The sequence below is a fragment of the Limulus polyphemus genome, unplaced genomic scaffold (assembly GCF_000517525.1).
Source record: "Limulus polyphemus unplaced genomic scaffold, Limulus_polyphemus-2.1.2 Scaffold1422, whole genome shotgun sequence".
In the NCBI taxonomy this organism is placed as follows: domain Eukaryota; kingdom Metazoa; phylum Arthropoda; class Merostomata; order Xiphosura; family Limulidae; genus Limulus; species Limulus polyphemus.
The window spans coordinates 75,962-89,742 of NW_013667032.1; the positions used below are offsets into that span (position 1 = coordinate 75,962).

A 13,781-nucleotide genomic window follows, 5' to 3' on the forward strand; every position below is an offset into this window, starting at 1 on the left:
CAAACGTTTTAAACACGTATAACAGAAGCAACAGACAAAATGGTTTATTTGCGAGATTTCGATATTCAAACGTTTAAACACGTATAACAGAAGCAACAGACAAAATGATTTATTTGTAGCTCCTGTGCTTTGGCGCCAGCATGATTACGTTTGAAGTAGATTCAGATGTTCGAAACACAGAAAATGGATAAATTGTCCTTTCTCGTTTGTCTTTATAATGCTTACACAGCAGTGCCTTATTAAAGTTTTTTTTTTATTGAGTATACAATGTTATATAGTTTTCGGTCGGAAGAATCCCTATTGGTTTTGGATTTTAAATGGAAGAACAAAATTAAACAGCAAGATTTGTTGTCAACAGTCAACGAACAATGAATCAAAAATGTTAGGAAACCATAGATCTCAGAACCATAAAATCATATTTTACTCAGAATACCTCAAATAACATTTCAAGAACTAAATTATCTATGCATGAAATCCTGGATTAAAATGAAAACTAAGTTTTGTGAAACTTAAAACTACTTCTTCTTTTATTCAAAGTTACATATTTTAGTGAAGAACGGAAAAATTCACAATTGATTACACTATTCTTATTTCAAACCAGTTTTTAGACCGGGTTGTCATTTACCTGTACTCCTTGTGTGTCTATTTGTTTTCCCTGTAATCTAAGTGCTATTTTAAATAATTTTAATACTTTTTTGTTGTGAATGAGTATTTTCAAATATTTTATTTAAAAGTATTATATATTTCTATTATTCTAAGTTACTTATTGACTTCAGTCTCTGAAAGTAATACTGTTTATAAGATGAAAATCAATTATTTGTCAGTTGAGGCATGATGGGTTGAAACAACTACAATGAATTACACTTCATTTAATAGTACTTTCTATGAGTTGTATCATACTAACATACAAAGGCTCGATGCCACTTTAAATCATATTTCATTAGATAGTTATATGGTATTTCACTTTCTATGAGTTGTATCACACTAACATACAAAGGCTCGATGCCACTTTAAATCATATTTCATTAGATAGTTATATGGTATTTCACTTTCTATGAGTTGTATCATTTTAATGTGGCATCGAGTCCTTTGTATGTTAGTGCATATTTCATTAGATAGTTATATGGTATTTCACTTTTTATGTTTCGATCTTTTTTTTCCACAACTTTAACCAAAATCTCCATCAATTATCTCTAAGCCTACTTCAAGGAAACTGTAGTAGTGCAGTTGCAAAGTGTGTATACATTACTCATGGGTGGAATCAGTTTGAATGTAAATTTTATGGATATCTATTAACATGTTATACAAGTGATTTACCGACAATGAAACCAAGAAGTTAAAACAGGTTAGGTAGTAACTATAAAAATAAAACCATTATAATAATATTGAAACATTTAAAAAATTTAAAGAACTGATTTCCAGTACAACAGTGTATAACAGCATTTCAACAATACGTTGTTGAGACCATTGACAACAATATCCTTCTTTTCAATACTAGAATTCATCATTTAGTCAAATTGAAATTCCCGTATACTAGGCCAGAAGAGAGTCTTATTTTGTTTCCAGAATTATTATGATATTTCGTCACACTTGCTACCCTAAAAATCATCGTATTTTGCAAACTTCTGTGTTATATATTACACAATATAAACTTGTTATTTTCACTTGTTTTTGATTTTTGTTTACGAGAAGTTCTAGTTGGAAATTTCACTTAGCTATTCACAAATTTTAAAGTAATCTGAATAATGATATAACCAAAACAACCCTGTATTTTTTTCACAAGGTGCATAGCTGTATTCTTAAAAGTAAACAGACCTAAACATGCCCCTCCCCCCTCCAGGTGGGTCAGCGGTAAGTTTACGGAGTTACAACATTAAACTCCGGGGTTCGATTCGCGGCGGTGGACAGAGCACAGATAGCCAGTTGTGCAGCTTCGCGCGAGAGAAACCTCAACAACTACAATTTCAAAATAGCTATCAAAGTTTAGAAGTAAAATACATGATTTGGAATAAAACTTTAAAATGTTTCAAAACAGTGAGTTATACGGTTCTGTATTCTAACAAATAAATTAGCTTTAGTGAATCTGCAGAGCGGACGACAAGAAGCTAATGTTTGTCGTTAAAACGTATTATTTATGGAGGCGTAATTTATCTAAGCTGATGTGTAATATGTAGAGGCAAGAATATATATCATATGATCAGAATGGAGTGACGATATTAAATAGAATGGGAAATACTAGAGATAATATTTCTAACTTACACGAGCGGACGACAAGAAGCTAATGTTTGTCGTTAAAACGTATTATTTATGGAGGCGTAATTTATCTAAGCTGATGTGTAATATGTAGAGGCAAGAATATATATCATATGATCAGAATGGAGTGACGATATTAAATAGAATGGGAAATACTAGAGATAATATTTCTAACTTACACGAGTATATACGTTATATTTTTCAAATACAACAAATATAAGAATAGCCAGTACACTCAATAATAAGACTTTGTTTTCTGAGTAGTACAGTATATTGGTGATTGTTGTTATATATTGCAACATAACGATGAACAGGCGTTTGAAACGGTACTTACTTTTAATAATGATTATATAAATATTGTATATCTTGGAATTATGGCCGGGTAAACAACTTCGATTCACAAATAAATGTGTTTTTGACTCTTACGACCAGTTGAATTTTACTCCTAGTTGCAAGCTTATGATGACCAGGTGGAGTTAACTTTGTAGAGAAAAAAAGTTCCCAGTGGAACGATATGATGATGTCTGAAAAAACTGTTATCCAAAGATGTAAATATATTAATTTTTCTCCTGACTTAATTTTCTAGGTTTCTAATGATTGCGATTAGATCACCTGTAGACGGAGTATGTTCGCCTAACTTTTCATTTTTGAAGCAATCTGAAAAAGGCAATACAAGTTATCTCAATGACTGACCTGAAAAAGACCAATGCAAACGCGTCAAAATGTTAATGTTTAGCCCGAAAACGATGGCCAACCTTAACGTTCATTTTCACCATTAAGCAAGACCACTAAAGTGAACTCAAAATATGATCATTTGTATGATCCATTAAAAGCCAACACAAATTTACTTGAGAAAATCATGTTAATCACAGTTTTTGTAAGTCTCTTGCAAGTTCGCTGGTCTTTAGCATAACACATAAGAGTTTACGCATGCTCACTCACAGTTTTGGTCTCTTAGCATGACACGTAAATGTTTGTTTGTTATTAAGCACAAAGCTGTACAAGGAGATATCTGTGCTGCGAACATCATGGGTATCGAAATCCAATTCTTAGCGCTGTGAGCCTTCAGACTTAACGATTTCATTCCAACGACTTAGTGGACTACATGTACATGTATGACATAATCTATACAACTAGTTGTCCAAACTGAAAATAAAACTACATTTCTCATCTTTATAATTTAAAAATACTTTTAAAAGTTGAATTTATTGAATTTCGCACAAAATTACACGAGGGCTGTCTGCACTAGCCATCCCTAATTCAGAAATGATAGACTAGGGGTTTGGTTTGGTTGTTGTTAAGCGTAAAGCTACACAAAGTTATCGAAACCCGATTTTCAGCGTTAAATGCTTGCAGTCTTATCGCTGAGCAACTGGGGAGCTAGACTAGAGGAAAGGCAATTATTTAACACCACCTACCGCCAACTCTAACGAAAAGTGGGTTCGACTGTATATTATAATGTCCCCACGGCTGAAAGGGCGAGTATGTTGGGTATGGGATTCAAACTCGTAAGCCACAGATTGCGAGTCGAGTACCTTAACAAAAGTGGGCAGTAACGATACACTATTTTCTATACACTATAAGTTGGTAGTAAGGCCCGGCATGGCCAGGTGGTTAGGGAGCTCGTGGGGGCGTTATAATGTGACGGTCAATCCCACTATTCGTTGGTAAAAGAGTAGCCCAAGAGTTGGCGGTGGGTGGTGATGACTAGCTGCCTCTCCTCTAGTCTTACACTGCTAAATTAGGGACGGCTAGCGCAGATAGCCCTCGTGTAGCTTTGCGCGAAATTCAAAACAAACAAAGTTGGTAGTAATGATACATGATTTACAAAAGTGATCAGTAGATATAAAGGACTTGTACATACTTGACAACAATGATGTTATGTATTTAGTGTGACTTGGGCCTTCTTGGAGGTCGTACGTCTTAGTTTGTTTGTTTTGTTTGTTTTTTAAGTTAAGCACAAGGCTACACAATGGGCTATCTGTGCTCTGCCCACCACGGGTATCGAAACCCGGATTCTAGCGTTGTAAGTCCGCAGACATACCGCTGTGCTACTGGGAGGTCGTACGTCTTAGAAAGTTCTTTTTTCATCACATATTAAATTGAGTTTGGTTCCAGTAAGTACCGCAATAAGTATTTCTTTTTTGTTTATCACTCGTGCAAGAGAAGTAACCAAACAACAGTAGTGAAATCTCGTTCATCGATAATCAAATATATATATAGTTTCAGGATAATTTACTGCTATATATATATATACTAATACATACAATTAGAATACATCAGTGTCTAAATTACCATTTCGTTTAACAAGAATGATAACATTAGCAAATCGTTTTAACACACACTCTGCGCATGGATATTAATAAGTTAAGTTTTAAGCTCAAGTAGTCCATCTCATTCTTTCTGATTACTTATACACTTGGAATTTTCCAGAGAATCTTCTATACCTAAGTTTAACTGACAATAATAGTTTCTTGTTGTTGTTAGTGAAGATATTTGAAGGTCCTTTATCAGACAGGTGACTACCGTACATTTATTGGCAATATTGAAATATCCATTCAAACTATTAGATGGCCAGGATAGTTTAAATATTTCAAATACATTTACTGCTGCGTTCAACAGAAGATGCTAGGTTACTTTACATCAAAACAAGTTGATCAAGTAACTTATCGGCAGGTATTGAATCAACGTAACCATAAGATCTCACGCTGCTAAGACTATCAACTCTTGGGAAATATTCCGTCTTTGAAAAATCACAATAACCCAATTTTTTTTTAGGAAAGCTTTAACAAAGTAATCAAGCACGTGCAGAATTAATACAACGCTCTTGGTGGCACAGCGATATGTCTGCGGACTTACAACTCTAGAAACACGTGGTGGGCAGAGCACAGATAGCCCATTGTGTAGCTTTGTGCTTAACTTCAAACAAACAAACCAGTCAGACTCAATACTAGTCAGACAATATTTCCGTCGTAAATATCTACAAAAGGTATATATGATTTAAATGATACATGAAATCGAACCATAATAATTCATTTTGTATTTAGGAGATACAAATAGTACAAGGTATTTGATCACTTTTGTTCATATTTTCTTTCTTCAGAAATATATCTTTACAAAGTATTCCTTCAGTAAGAATACAATACATTATTGACAAACAGCGAACGCGGACAACGCTACAATAAGAATTTACTGTTCGCATTCTCGTTCAGTAAGTTAATATATCAATGAAAGTTTAAAGACCTAATTTACAGAGCAGTAGTTCTTATTATAGTTCGTTTTTCATCTAATTAGATTAAACTTCGAAACACTTTTGAAAGTCTACCAATAACTGATTCAGATTAGCATGCTAATTTTCTCGTGTGAGATGTACTTTGTAAGATTTAAGGTACTTTACTAGCATAAGAATGAAAATAATGAATGAGTAACAGATCTCAGCTTAAACGTCATTTTATCGACGATCAGGAAAGAGTTAAAGAGTAGGGAAGTTAATAGTGGTGAATGAGAGTGTGCTACGACCATTTAATTTAGGTAGTTGGTGGACTATATTAGCAGATGTTTTATTGGGCAATGAGTGTTGTTAGACATTACTGTCGTAAAATAAATTAAGTGAATCTGTAAGCGTATTTTATGAAGGGGGGTGACTGATTAATACTTAAGTATATATTTTATATTACGCTGACGTTATGTGAGATGGCATTTTATGCAAACTTCTTTCAAAGCCGCTGAAGCTCCGAACCATCGCTTTCTGTCCAAAGAGAAAGATAGGAAGTTGTGAATATTAAAAACTGAATTATAACTAAACCGGACTGGCCTAGCAGCTAAAGTGCTTGCTTAGGTTTTGAATCCAAGGGTTCATGGCTAGCATCTCGTTTCCACAAAAACACGCTACGTACTTAGGGGGCGTCTAATCCCATGCATTATTCGGTCAGATCAAAGTAGTCCAAAAGTTGGCGATCAGTACAGTTGACTAAGGGTGCTTTCTATCTAGTCTTATTTTAAAATTTAGTCCCAATACGTTCCTTCTATAGCTTCGCGCGAAAATTCTAAAGAAACATAAATAAACCAGCCGTTTTATAGATAACTAAATATCGCTTTATAAACAATATATTAAACTGGATAACCCAGAGACAATATAACGATAGTTTTTCGTCAATTATTCGAAGGCAGATAGGTGGCAAGTTAATTTTTCAGGCTCAGGTTACGTCAATATTTTATTTGATCTTTTTAATGTAATCTTCTTTCCTGGAAGTATCATCCATTTTCAATCACTGAAGTGTATTCAGTCCAGGATTCATTCTCATGTTAAATATAATCATTCTGAAAGTGGAAATGTTAAACGCTATCATATCGTGTCAGAATAATATAAGAAATTACATGACTTCTATATAATATAGAAGAGAGTGAAAGCCGTAGTGTGTGTGTGTTATTATTAGTTCTGTAATTTTCTCGGCTAATGTGTTTTACAGTACGCACCATATCTTATTGTTGGTAATATTTTCTTCCGTGCCAGCTGCGGATCGTGAGAACTTAACTGGAGGGTTGTAGACATTTTAGACTGTAGGTTTAGAATCCGCCGATTTTTAACACCTAGGGAGTTAAAAACTGCCTCTTCCTTACGTTTCTATTACCTCGACTACGGAGAAGAAAAAAATTGGTGATAATTTAATATTTTATATTACTGTCAACATCCAATGTTTCTACCAAAATAACAAAAGCAATTATATACTGAAACTTGGCAGGAAGCACTGCCATACGGATATATACAGCAGTAAAAATACTAGAAAATCAGTAGTGTTGTTTGAATGAATACTTCACTGTGTACTCCTTATCACTCCGCCACTACGTTTTCTCCTGTGCTTTGCAATCCTTCTTCTGATCAGTGATGTGTAAACTACCATTTTCGCTTTACTTTATACCAAATACTTAGTCACACCATTTCATACTCCTGCTCCAGTGTCGTCTGCTAGCAAGTTACGTGAAAAATATGAACTACGATAAACGAAACAATAACAAGTTAAACATACGGATTTCGCATACAGATAAACGAAACGATAACAAGTTAAACATACGGATTTCGCATACAGATAAACGAAACGATAACAAGTTAAACATACGGATTTCGCATACAGATAAACGAAACGAATAAAAAGTACGCACAAAACATCAAAATGGAAAGGATTAAATATGAATTCGGGGAATCTGGAGATATTCTTTTATGGCAGCCCATACGTGTATTATTATCATGGAAACAAGGTTTCTATGTTACTTGAAAATTAAAAAAAAAAATTATCGCAATCTCTGTACGGAAAACGACCGTTACTTGTGTGTAATATTTTTCTTGTGTTTCATTGTCGTTAGTGTTTTTCTACAGTTAACGGTTATTTTAGAGCTAATTTACAGGTTTTAAATTATTTATTACATGATAAATAACTTTGATCAGTGATTTATATTCTTCTGTACATATTGTTTTGTTACTCATTGAATGAAAGTCTTTAACTGGAACCAAAATTCAAATAACTTGATAAAACATAAGTAACGTTTGCAATCCCAATAGAGTTAATAGTTTTGTTTTTGTGTATAATGAAGTGTTACAATCCCAATAGAGTTAATAGTTTTGTTTTTGTGTATAATGAAGTGTTACAATCCCAATAGAGTTAATAGTTTTGTTTTTGTGTATAATGAAGTGTTACAATCCCAATAGAGTTAATAGTTTTGTTTTTGTGTATAATGACGTGTTACAATCCCAATAGAGTTAATAGTTTTGTTTTTGTGTATAATGAAGTGTTACAATCCCAATAGAGTTAATAGTTTTGTTTTTGTGTATAATGAAGTGTTACAATCCCAATAGAGTTAATAGTTTTGTTTTTGTGTATAATGAAGTGTTACAAAACAAATAGTTTAGCTGTTGGTTTGTGATAATGAATTGCCACTATGGATTTAGATGACATTAAACAAGCACGCATTTTTCACTTTCCCTACCTAAAAAAAAATGAAATGAAGTGTGATTTAAGATGTAAACCAACGCGCATTATTAGTGCTATATTTTGTTAGCGTTATGACTCAAAATGTTATATTTTGTCAGTTTTATAGCTGAAAAAGGTGTTTTAGTAATTTTATGACTCGAACCCATCAGTTTCTATGTTTTTCTCAGATCATACCGAATGGCAGCACGCCTAGACTTGTAAGCTCACCGTTTTCTAAGAGAGTTTAATAAAATCTGCCTCGTCTCGTCGCTCTTCAGAAAGTTGGTTGTACCAGGTTGTTTGGGTTGAAGCTTCACACATACACTAAAACTGACACTGATGACAAATTATCAACCATTTATCGTATTAATAAGTGAAGTAAGTTACTTTTGTTTCTTATTATCAATTCAATGTATATTTATTGTGTACTTTAGTATTTTGAACGGTTGTGATAGTTTGAGTTGCAAAAAAAAATACTTTTCAAAGTTCAGATTCATCACAAACATTCCATTGTAAATTAGAATTTCTGACACTAAATCGGATTGTTTATTTTCATTAAATTAATACAAAACTCTAGTCTGTTCCTTTAGTTTTATTAATAGAATGCGTGTAGCATGAAGACGGAAGAAACATCGTCTAAGACTTCGAGTAATGATGACTTGCAAGTAATTCACAAACTATTAGTAACGATGACTTGCAAGTAATTCACAAACTATGAGTAACGATGACTTGCAAGTAATTCACAAACTATGAGTAACGATGACTTGCAAGTAATTCACAGACTATGAGTAACGATGACTTGCAAGTAATTCACAAACTATGAGTAACGATGACTTGCAAGTAATTCACAGACTATGAGTAACGATGACTTGCAAGTAATTCACAAACTATGAGTAACGATGACTTGCAAGTAATTCACAGACTATGAGTAATGATGATTTGCAAGTAATTCACAGACTATGAGTAAGGATGACTTGCAAGTAATTCACAGACTATGAGTAAGGATGACTTGCAAGTAATTCACAGACTATGAGTTACGATGACTTGAAAGTAATTCACAGACTATGAGTAAGGATGACTTGCAAGTAATTCACAGACTATGAGTAAGGATGACTTGCAAGTAATTCACAGACTATGAGTAAGGATGACTTGCAAGTAATTCACAGACTATGAGTAAGGATGACTTGCAAGTAATTCACAGACATTAGTAAGGATGACTTGCGAGTAATTCACAGACTATAAACGATAATATATATATATATACATTTTTATAGCTAAATAACGAAATATTGAATGGTGCTGATTGTGCCTTGTTATAATATTTATTGTTTTTATGTTTCCCGCGCATGAATTAAGGTGAAGGTTTCTTTACGTGATATTTAGAACGTCAAGAAGGATGAATTACAGAAACAAAGCAAATGGATTTTCTATTACACATCTTACTTGATGGGTTTTCTATTACACATCTTACTTGATGGGTTTTCTATTACACATCTTACTTGATGGGTTTTCTATTACACATCTTACTTGATGGGTTTTCTATTACACATCTTACTTGATGGGTTTTCTATTACACATCTTACTTGACGGGGTTTCTATTACACATCTTTACACATCTCACTTGACGGGGTTTCTATTACACATCTCACTTGACGGGGTTTCTATTACATCGATCTTACTTGACGGGGTTTCTATTACACATCTTGCTTGATGGGTTTTCTATTACACATCTTACTTGATGGGTTTTTCTATTACACATCTTACTTGATGGGGTTTCTATAACACATCTTACTTGACAGGGTTTTCTATAACACATCTTACTTGACAGGGTTTCTATTACACTTCTTCCTTGATATGGCTTTCATCCTCAGATTTATCGTATACACTTCCTAGGTAACGACTTGTGTAATAAGTTATATTAATAATGAGTTGACTTTGAATACATATTAATAATATAACGCCACTTACAGTTTCATATATATTTATGACATCATATTTCGTTAGAAAGACTAGACAACAGGTGCCGCCACCAACTTAAGTTGGCCTTTCGTATTCGTTATCTTCTCTTAACGACTGATAAGAATCACGCGGGCTTCTTTCTTCCAGTATCGATCAAAGATGTTGCCCGCTGATGGTTCACATAACGTAAGTTGAAACAACAGTTAAATGTGAAATCAGTGTAATTATTTTACTGGTCGTAACAAGCGAAAAAGTAAACTAATCATTCTTTACTTATCACTAAATAACAATTTGTGCGGTAAATAAGACTTCTAGAAATTGACATATGTATTCAAAATTGGTAATTCTTACTATTTCAAAGTAAAACAATAATTGATTTGGTTAAAACCTGAAATCAAATGATTTAATAAATGATATTTGTTTCTATTTTATTCTGACGAATTCAGAAGAACAGGCAAGGTATACTACGATTACCAGGTAAATAAAGCTTGAATTATTTATATTATCTGAATGTGTACGTATGTGCAGTCATGTATGAATATATTTGTATGTGAGGCGAGTGATGTGCTTTTCTCTTTACATAAATTTGATGTTTTCTTGTCTGACTGTCTTGAGACTAGGCAGGCTGATATCCCCAAAAGTGGCAGCATTCTTTTCTGAGTCTATCGTTATATTAATAGCTATTCACATACATACATTACAGATATATTGAATTTTCATTCAGCGCTGTCTTTACAAAATAATATTTTAGAAATTACGATTATTTAGAACATACTCGCCTGTTACCAGAGAGTTAAAATGTTTGTTACTCTAAAAGGCCCCGATTGTAAAATTAGCGCGTAGGACTAAATAACGAATTTTATATTCAAAGGTTAGGTAATACGAATAATTTCAAAAATAGGATCCTATGTCTTCATAGATGAGGGATATGCTCATTTCTCGATCTATTTTAAAGGTGCTCGGGTTATCGAGTTTTCCCACTGCGTTTGTTTGTTTGTAATTAAGCACAAAGCTACACAGTGGGCTATCTGTACTCTGACCACCACGGGTATCGAAACCCGGTTTCTAGCGTTGTAAGTCTGCAGATATACCGCTGAGCAACTGTGGGGCTTTCCGTTATGAAATCTATAAAAGTAATTTATGTTTATGGATTTCCTTGAACAGTTATCAGGCAAAATTATTTTTTTATTTTTAAGTTTTAAGTGTATGTGACTTATGAATGAGCTACCAGTGTTTATAATGTTCGTATTCATTATTCCAGAAATATTTAATTAGTTATATTTTATTTCCATTTCATCTTATAGCTATGGTTTTGGTTTTGTTTCACCAATGAAGGCTGTTTTTGGATAAAAGAAAGGTTGCGCTTTAAGAAAGAAGAAAGTTAATTTTGTCAATGCTGGGATGAAGTGTCTTGGTGTACTTGAAATTCTAACTCTTGTATAAATTGAAACCCTAGCTCTTCAACTGCAGGCAAATTAGTCCTACTACTAAAAGGAAGTTTGAAGGATTTAATTAGCTGACAGAGTATTGGTTAAGAAAAAAAAACTGGAGTCGCCAGTGTTGGAACGGTTGATTTTTCGTCAAGGAAACAACAAACGCCAAAGTTTACAGATGTAACTAGAGCAAACTTTATTTATGAGCATTCCTCAGTGATTTCTTTACCTTAGTAATCTCACGACTCTGTAAATGACACTCTTTATTAAATTTACAGAACGGCAATGACAGCTGAAGCTACACTGAATTCTGACTTAATTGAACACGTGGACACAAAGACAAGGCGAAATTACTAGCATCCCAACTTCTATCTACAACTCGATCACTGAACTTTCTTTATTAGAACTGAGCTGCTCTCTTTGACGACTGAGACAAAATTAGGTTGAAGAGTGAATTAAGACTTAATAAAGACTCAACTAAGATCGAAACACCCAGGTAGCAAAGAAGGAATTCCTTCTTAGCATCCACCACCTTTACCAAAGTCGTTAAAAATGACCTCTCTGTATTCCTATAAAAACGTTAGGCCAACAACCTAGAGTCATCAACTTCCAAGAACTTATTGTCAACAATTACAATGAAGTCTCAGAGATAGTCTAAAACTGGCTTCTACCAAGAATATGTCAACAATTATCAGGCATAAAAGCAGTCAAAAGTGGACTTGTATAGATAGTCTGAGTCGTGAAGTTTGATGCCGAAAGCAACTTGAAAATCTATGGGGTATACATTTTTGTCTCATGTTCATAAAGAAATAGGTTTGAATTTTTTTTAGAGGGCCATCTCTCTAGTCTATCCTATAGAGAGCGTTTTGTTGTGTTGACATCAGAAATTCATTTTGTTCTACTGTTAACATTTAATCAAATTATCTTTTCATTGTGATTTTTTAACGATTGTTATATAATGGTCTCCCAGTGAATCAGCGGAAAGGTGACGGATTTACAACGCTAAAATCCGGGTCGGATTCCCTGTGTTGGATAAAGCGTAGATAACCTGTTGTATAGCAAAAGTTTTATAACATAATATCATTTTACATATACTCTGTACAAATTACACTTCTAATAGCTGAAGGTTTATAGCATTAAAATCTGGTTTCGGTACCCTCGGTGGGCACATCAGAGATAGCAAATTATGTAGCTTTTTCTTAACAACAAACGAGATTTTACGCTTGTAATTTTCTTTTTCAAATTCTAAGATATTCTAATAAAACCGTGTTTTTTTATTATATTAAATTCGCATATTATAAATACTAGCGGAAATACCCGCCCTCCGGGCAGGTAAAACTGCTAGTTCCTGCGGAAGTATTTCTTTGTAGACGCAGTTATCAATGAAAGTGTCTTGCTTTTCTGTTGCAACACTATGAGATTTTCACTAAAGAAAAAAAAAATTTTTTTTAATTTTTTTTTATTGCTTTATATTTGAAACTTGCTCTTTTTTGTAACTTATATTGGTTAAATCTGAAACTTACTCCTTTTTGTTTGTACTTTTTATTGGTTACATCTGGAAAATCATTTTTGTGGGAAATTCAATTGTTTTATTTATTGCTAAGCTATAAAAAATACTGCCTAGTTATAGAAATATTACCCAGTTATGATTGGTGCAGTATTTTACGAGATTTGGACGTATACATCGCAAGTTCCATTCTACTAAAGATTTAAAATCATGCTGGTGAGTCAAACGTGAAGTGTTTGTAAATCTTGTGACTTGTTATCTTATAACGTTCCAGAATGGAACGTTTCTGTAAATTTTGTTACTAGTGATTTCAAGAAATAGATAGTAAAATGTTTTGACAACCAAGTACAAAAATATATAAACACTTTCCACGTTCTTTACGAATGAAGAGAGACTGGATAAGTTTGAGAACACATAACAATTCATTAAATATTTTGTCCAACATCGCAACGACATACCATAATCTAACGCAAGAATTATTAAAGTTACCTTTATAGCTTTTAATACTGATATAGATGACACCTTAGTCTCTAAAGTCTGAAACATTATTGAATGTATTAAAATCACGAAGAAATCAGTTGAATGAAGTACGTTATTTATGAATAAATATACGTAGTTTTGGATTTATTTGATTAGGAATTTTTAAATAGATACACGAATATG

The 13,781-nt window shown here is 33.2% G+C and overlaps 1 protein-coding gene across 10 annotated transcripts in view; it reads left to right on the top strand.

The window, feature by feature from the left end:
* Nucleotides 1-13,781, top strand: part of LOC106463488 (synaptotagmin-7-like) — a 108,301-nt gene that overhangs the window by 59,343 nt on the left and 35,177 nt on the right. For 4 of the 10 annotated variants that reach the window (XM_022390993.1, XM_022391004.1, XM_022390997.1 and 1 more), the window contains exons 2-4: nucleotides 8,408-8,597; nucleotides 10,224-10,364; nucleotides 10,625-10,655. The exons of 2 other annotated variants lie outside the window; for them this stretch is intronic. The gene's annotated coding sequence lies outside the window, so the exon portion shown is untranslated. The remainder of the gene's footprint in view (nucleotides 1-8,407; nucleotides 8,598-10,223; nucleotides 10,365-10,624; nucleotides 10,656-13,781) is intronic. 4 more of the 10 variants (XM_022390994.1, XM_022390999.1, XM_022390995.1 and 1 more) reach the window with 3 other exon arrangements.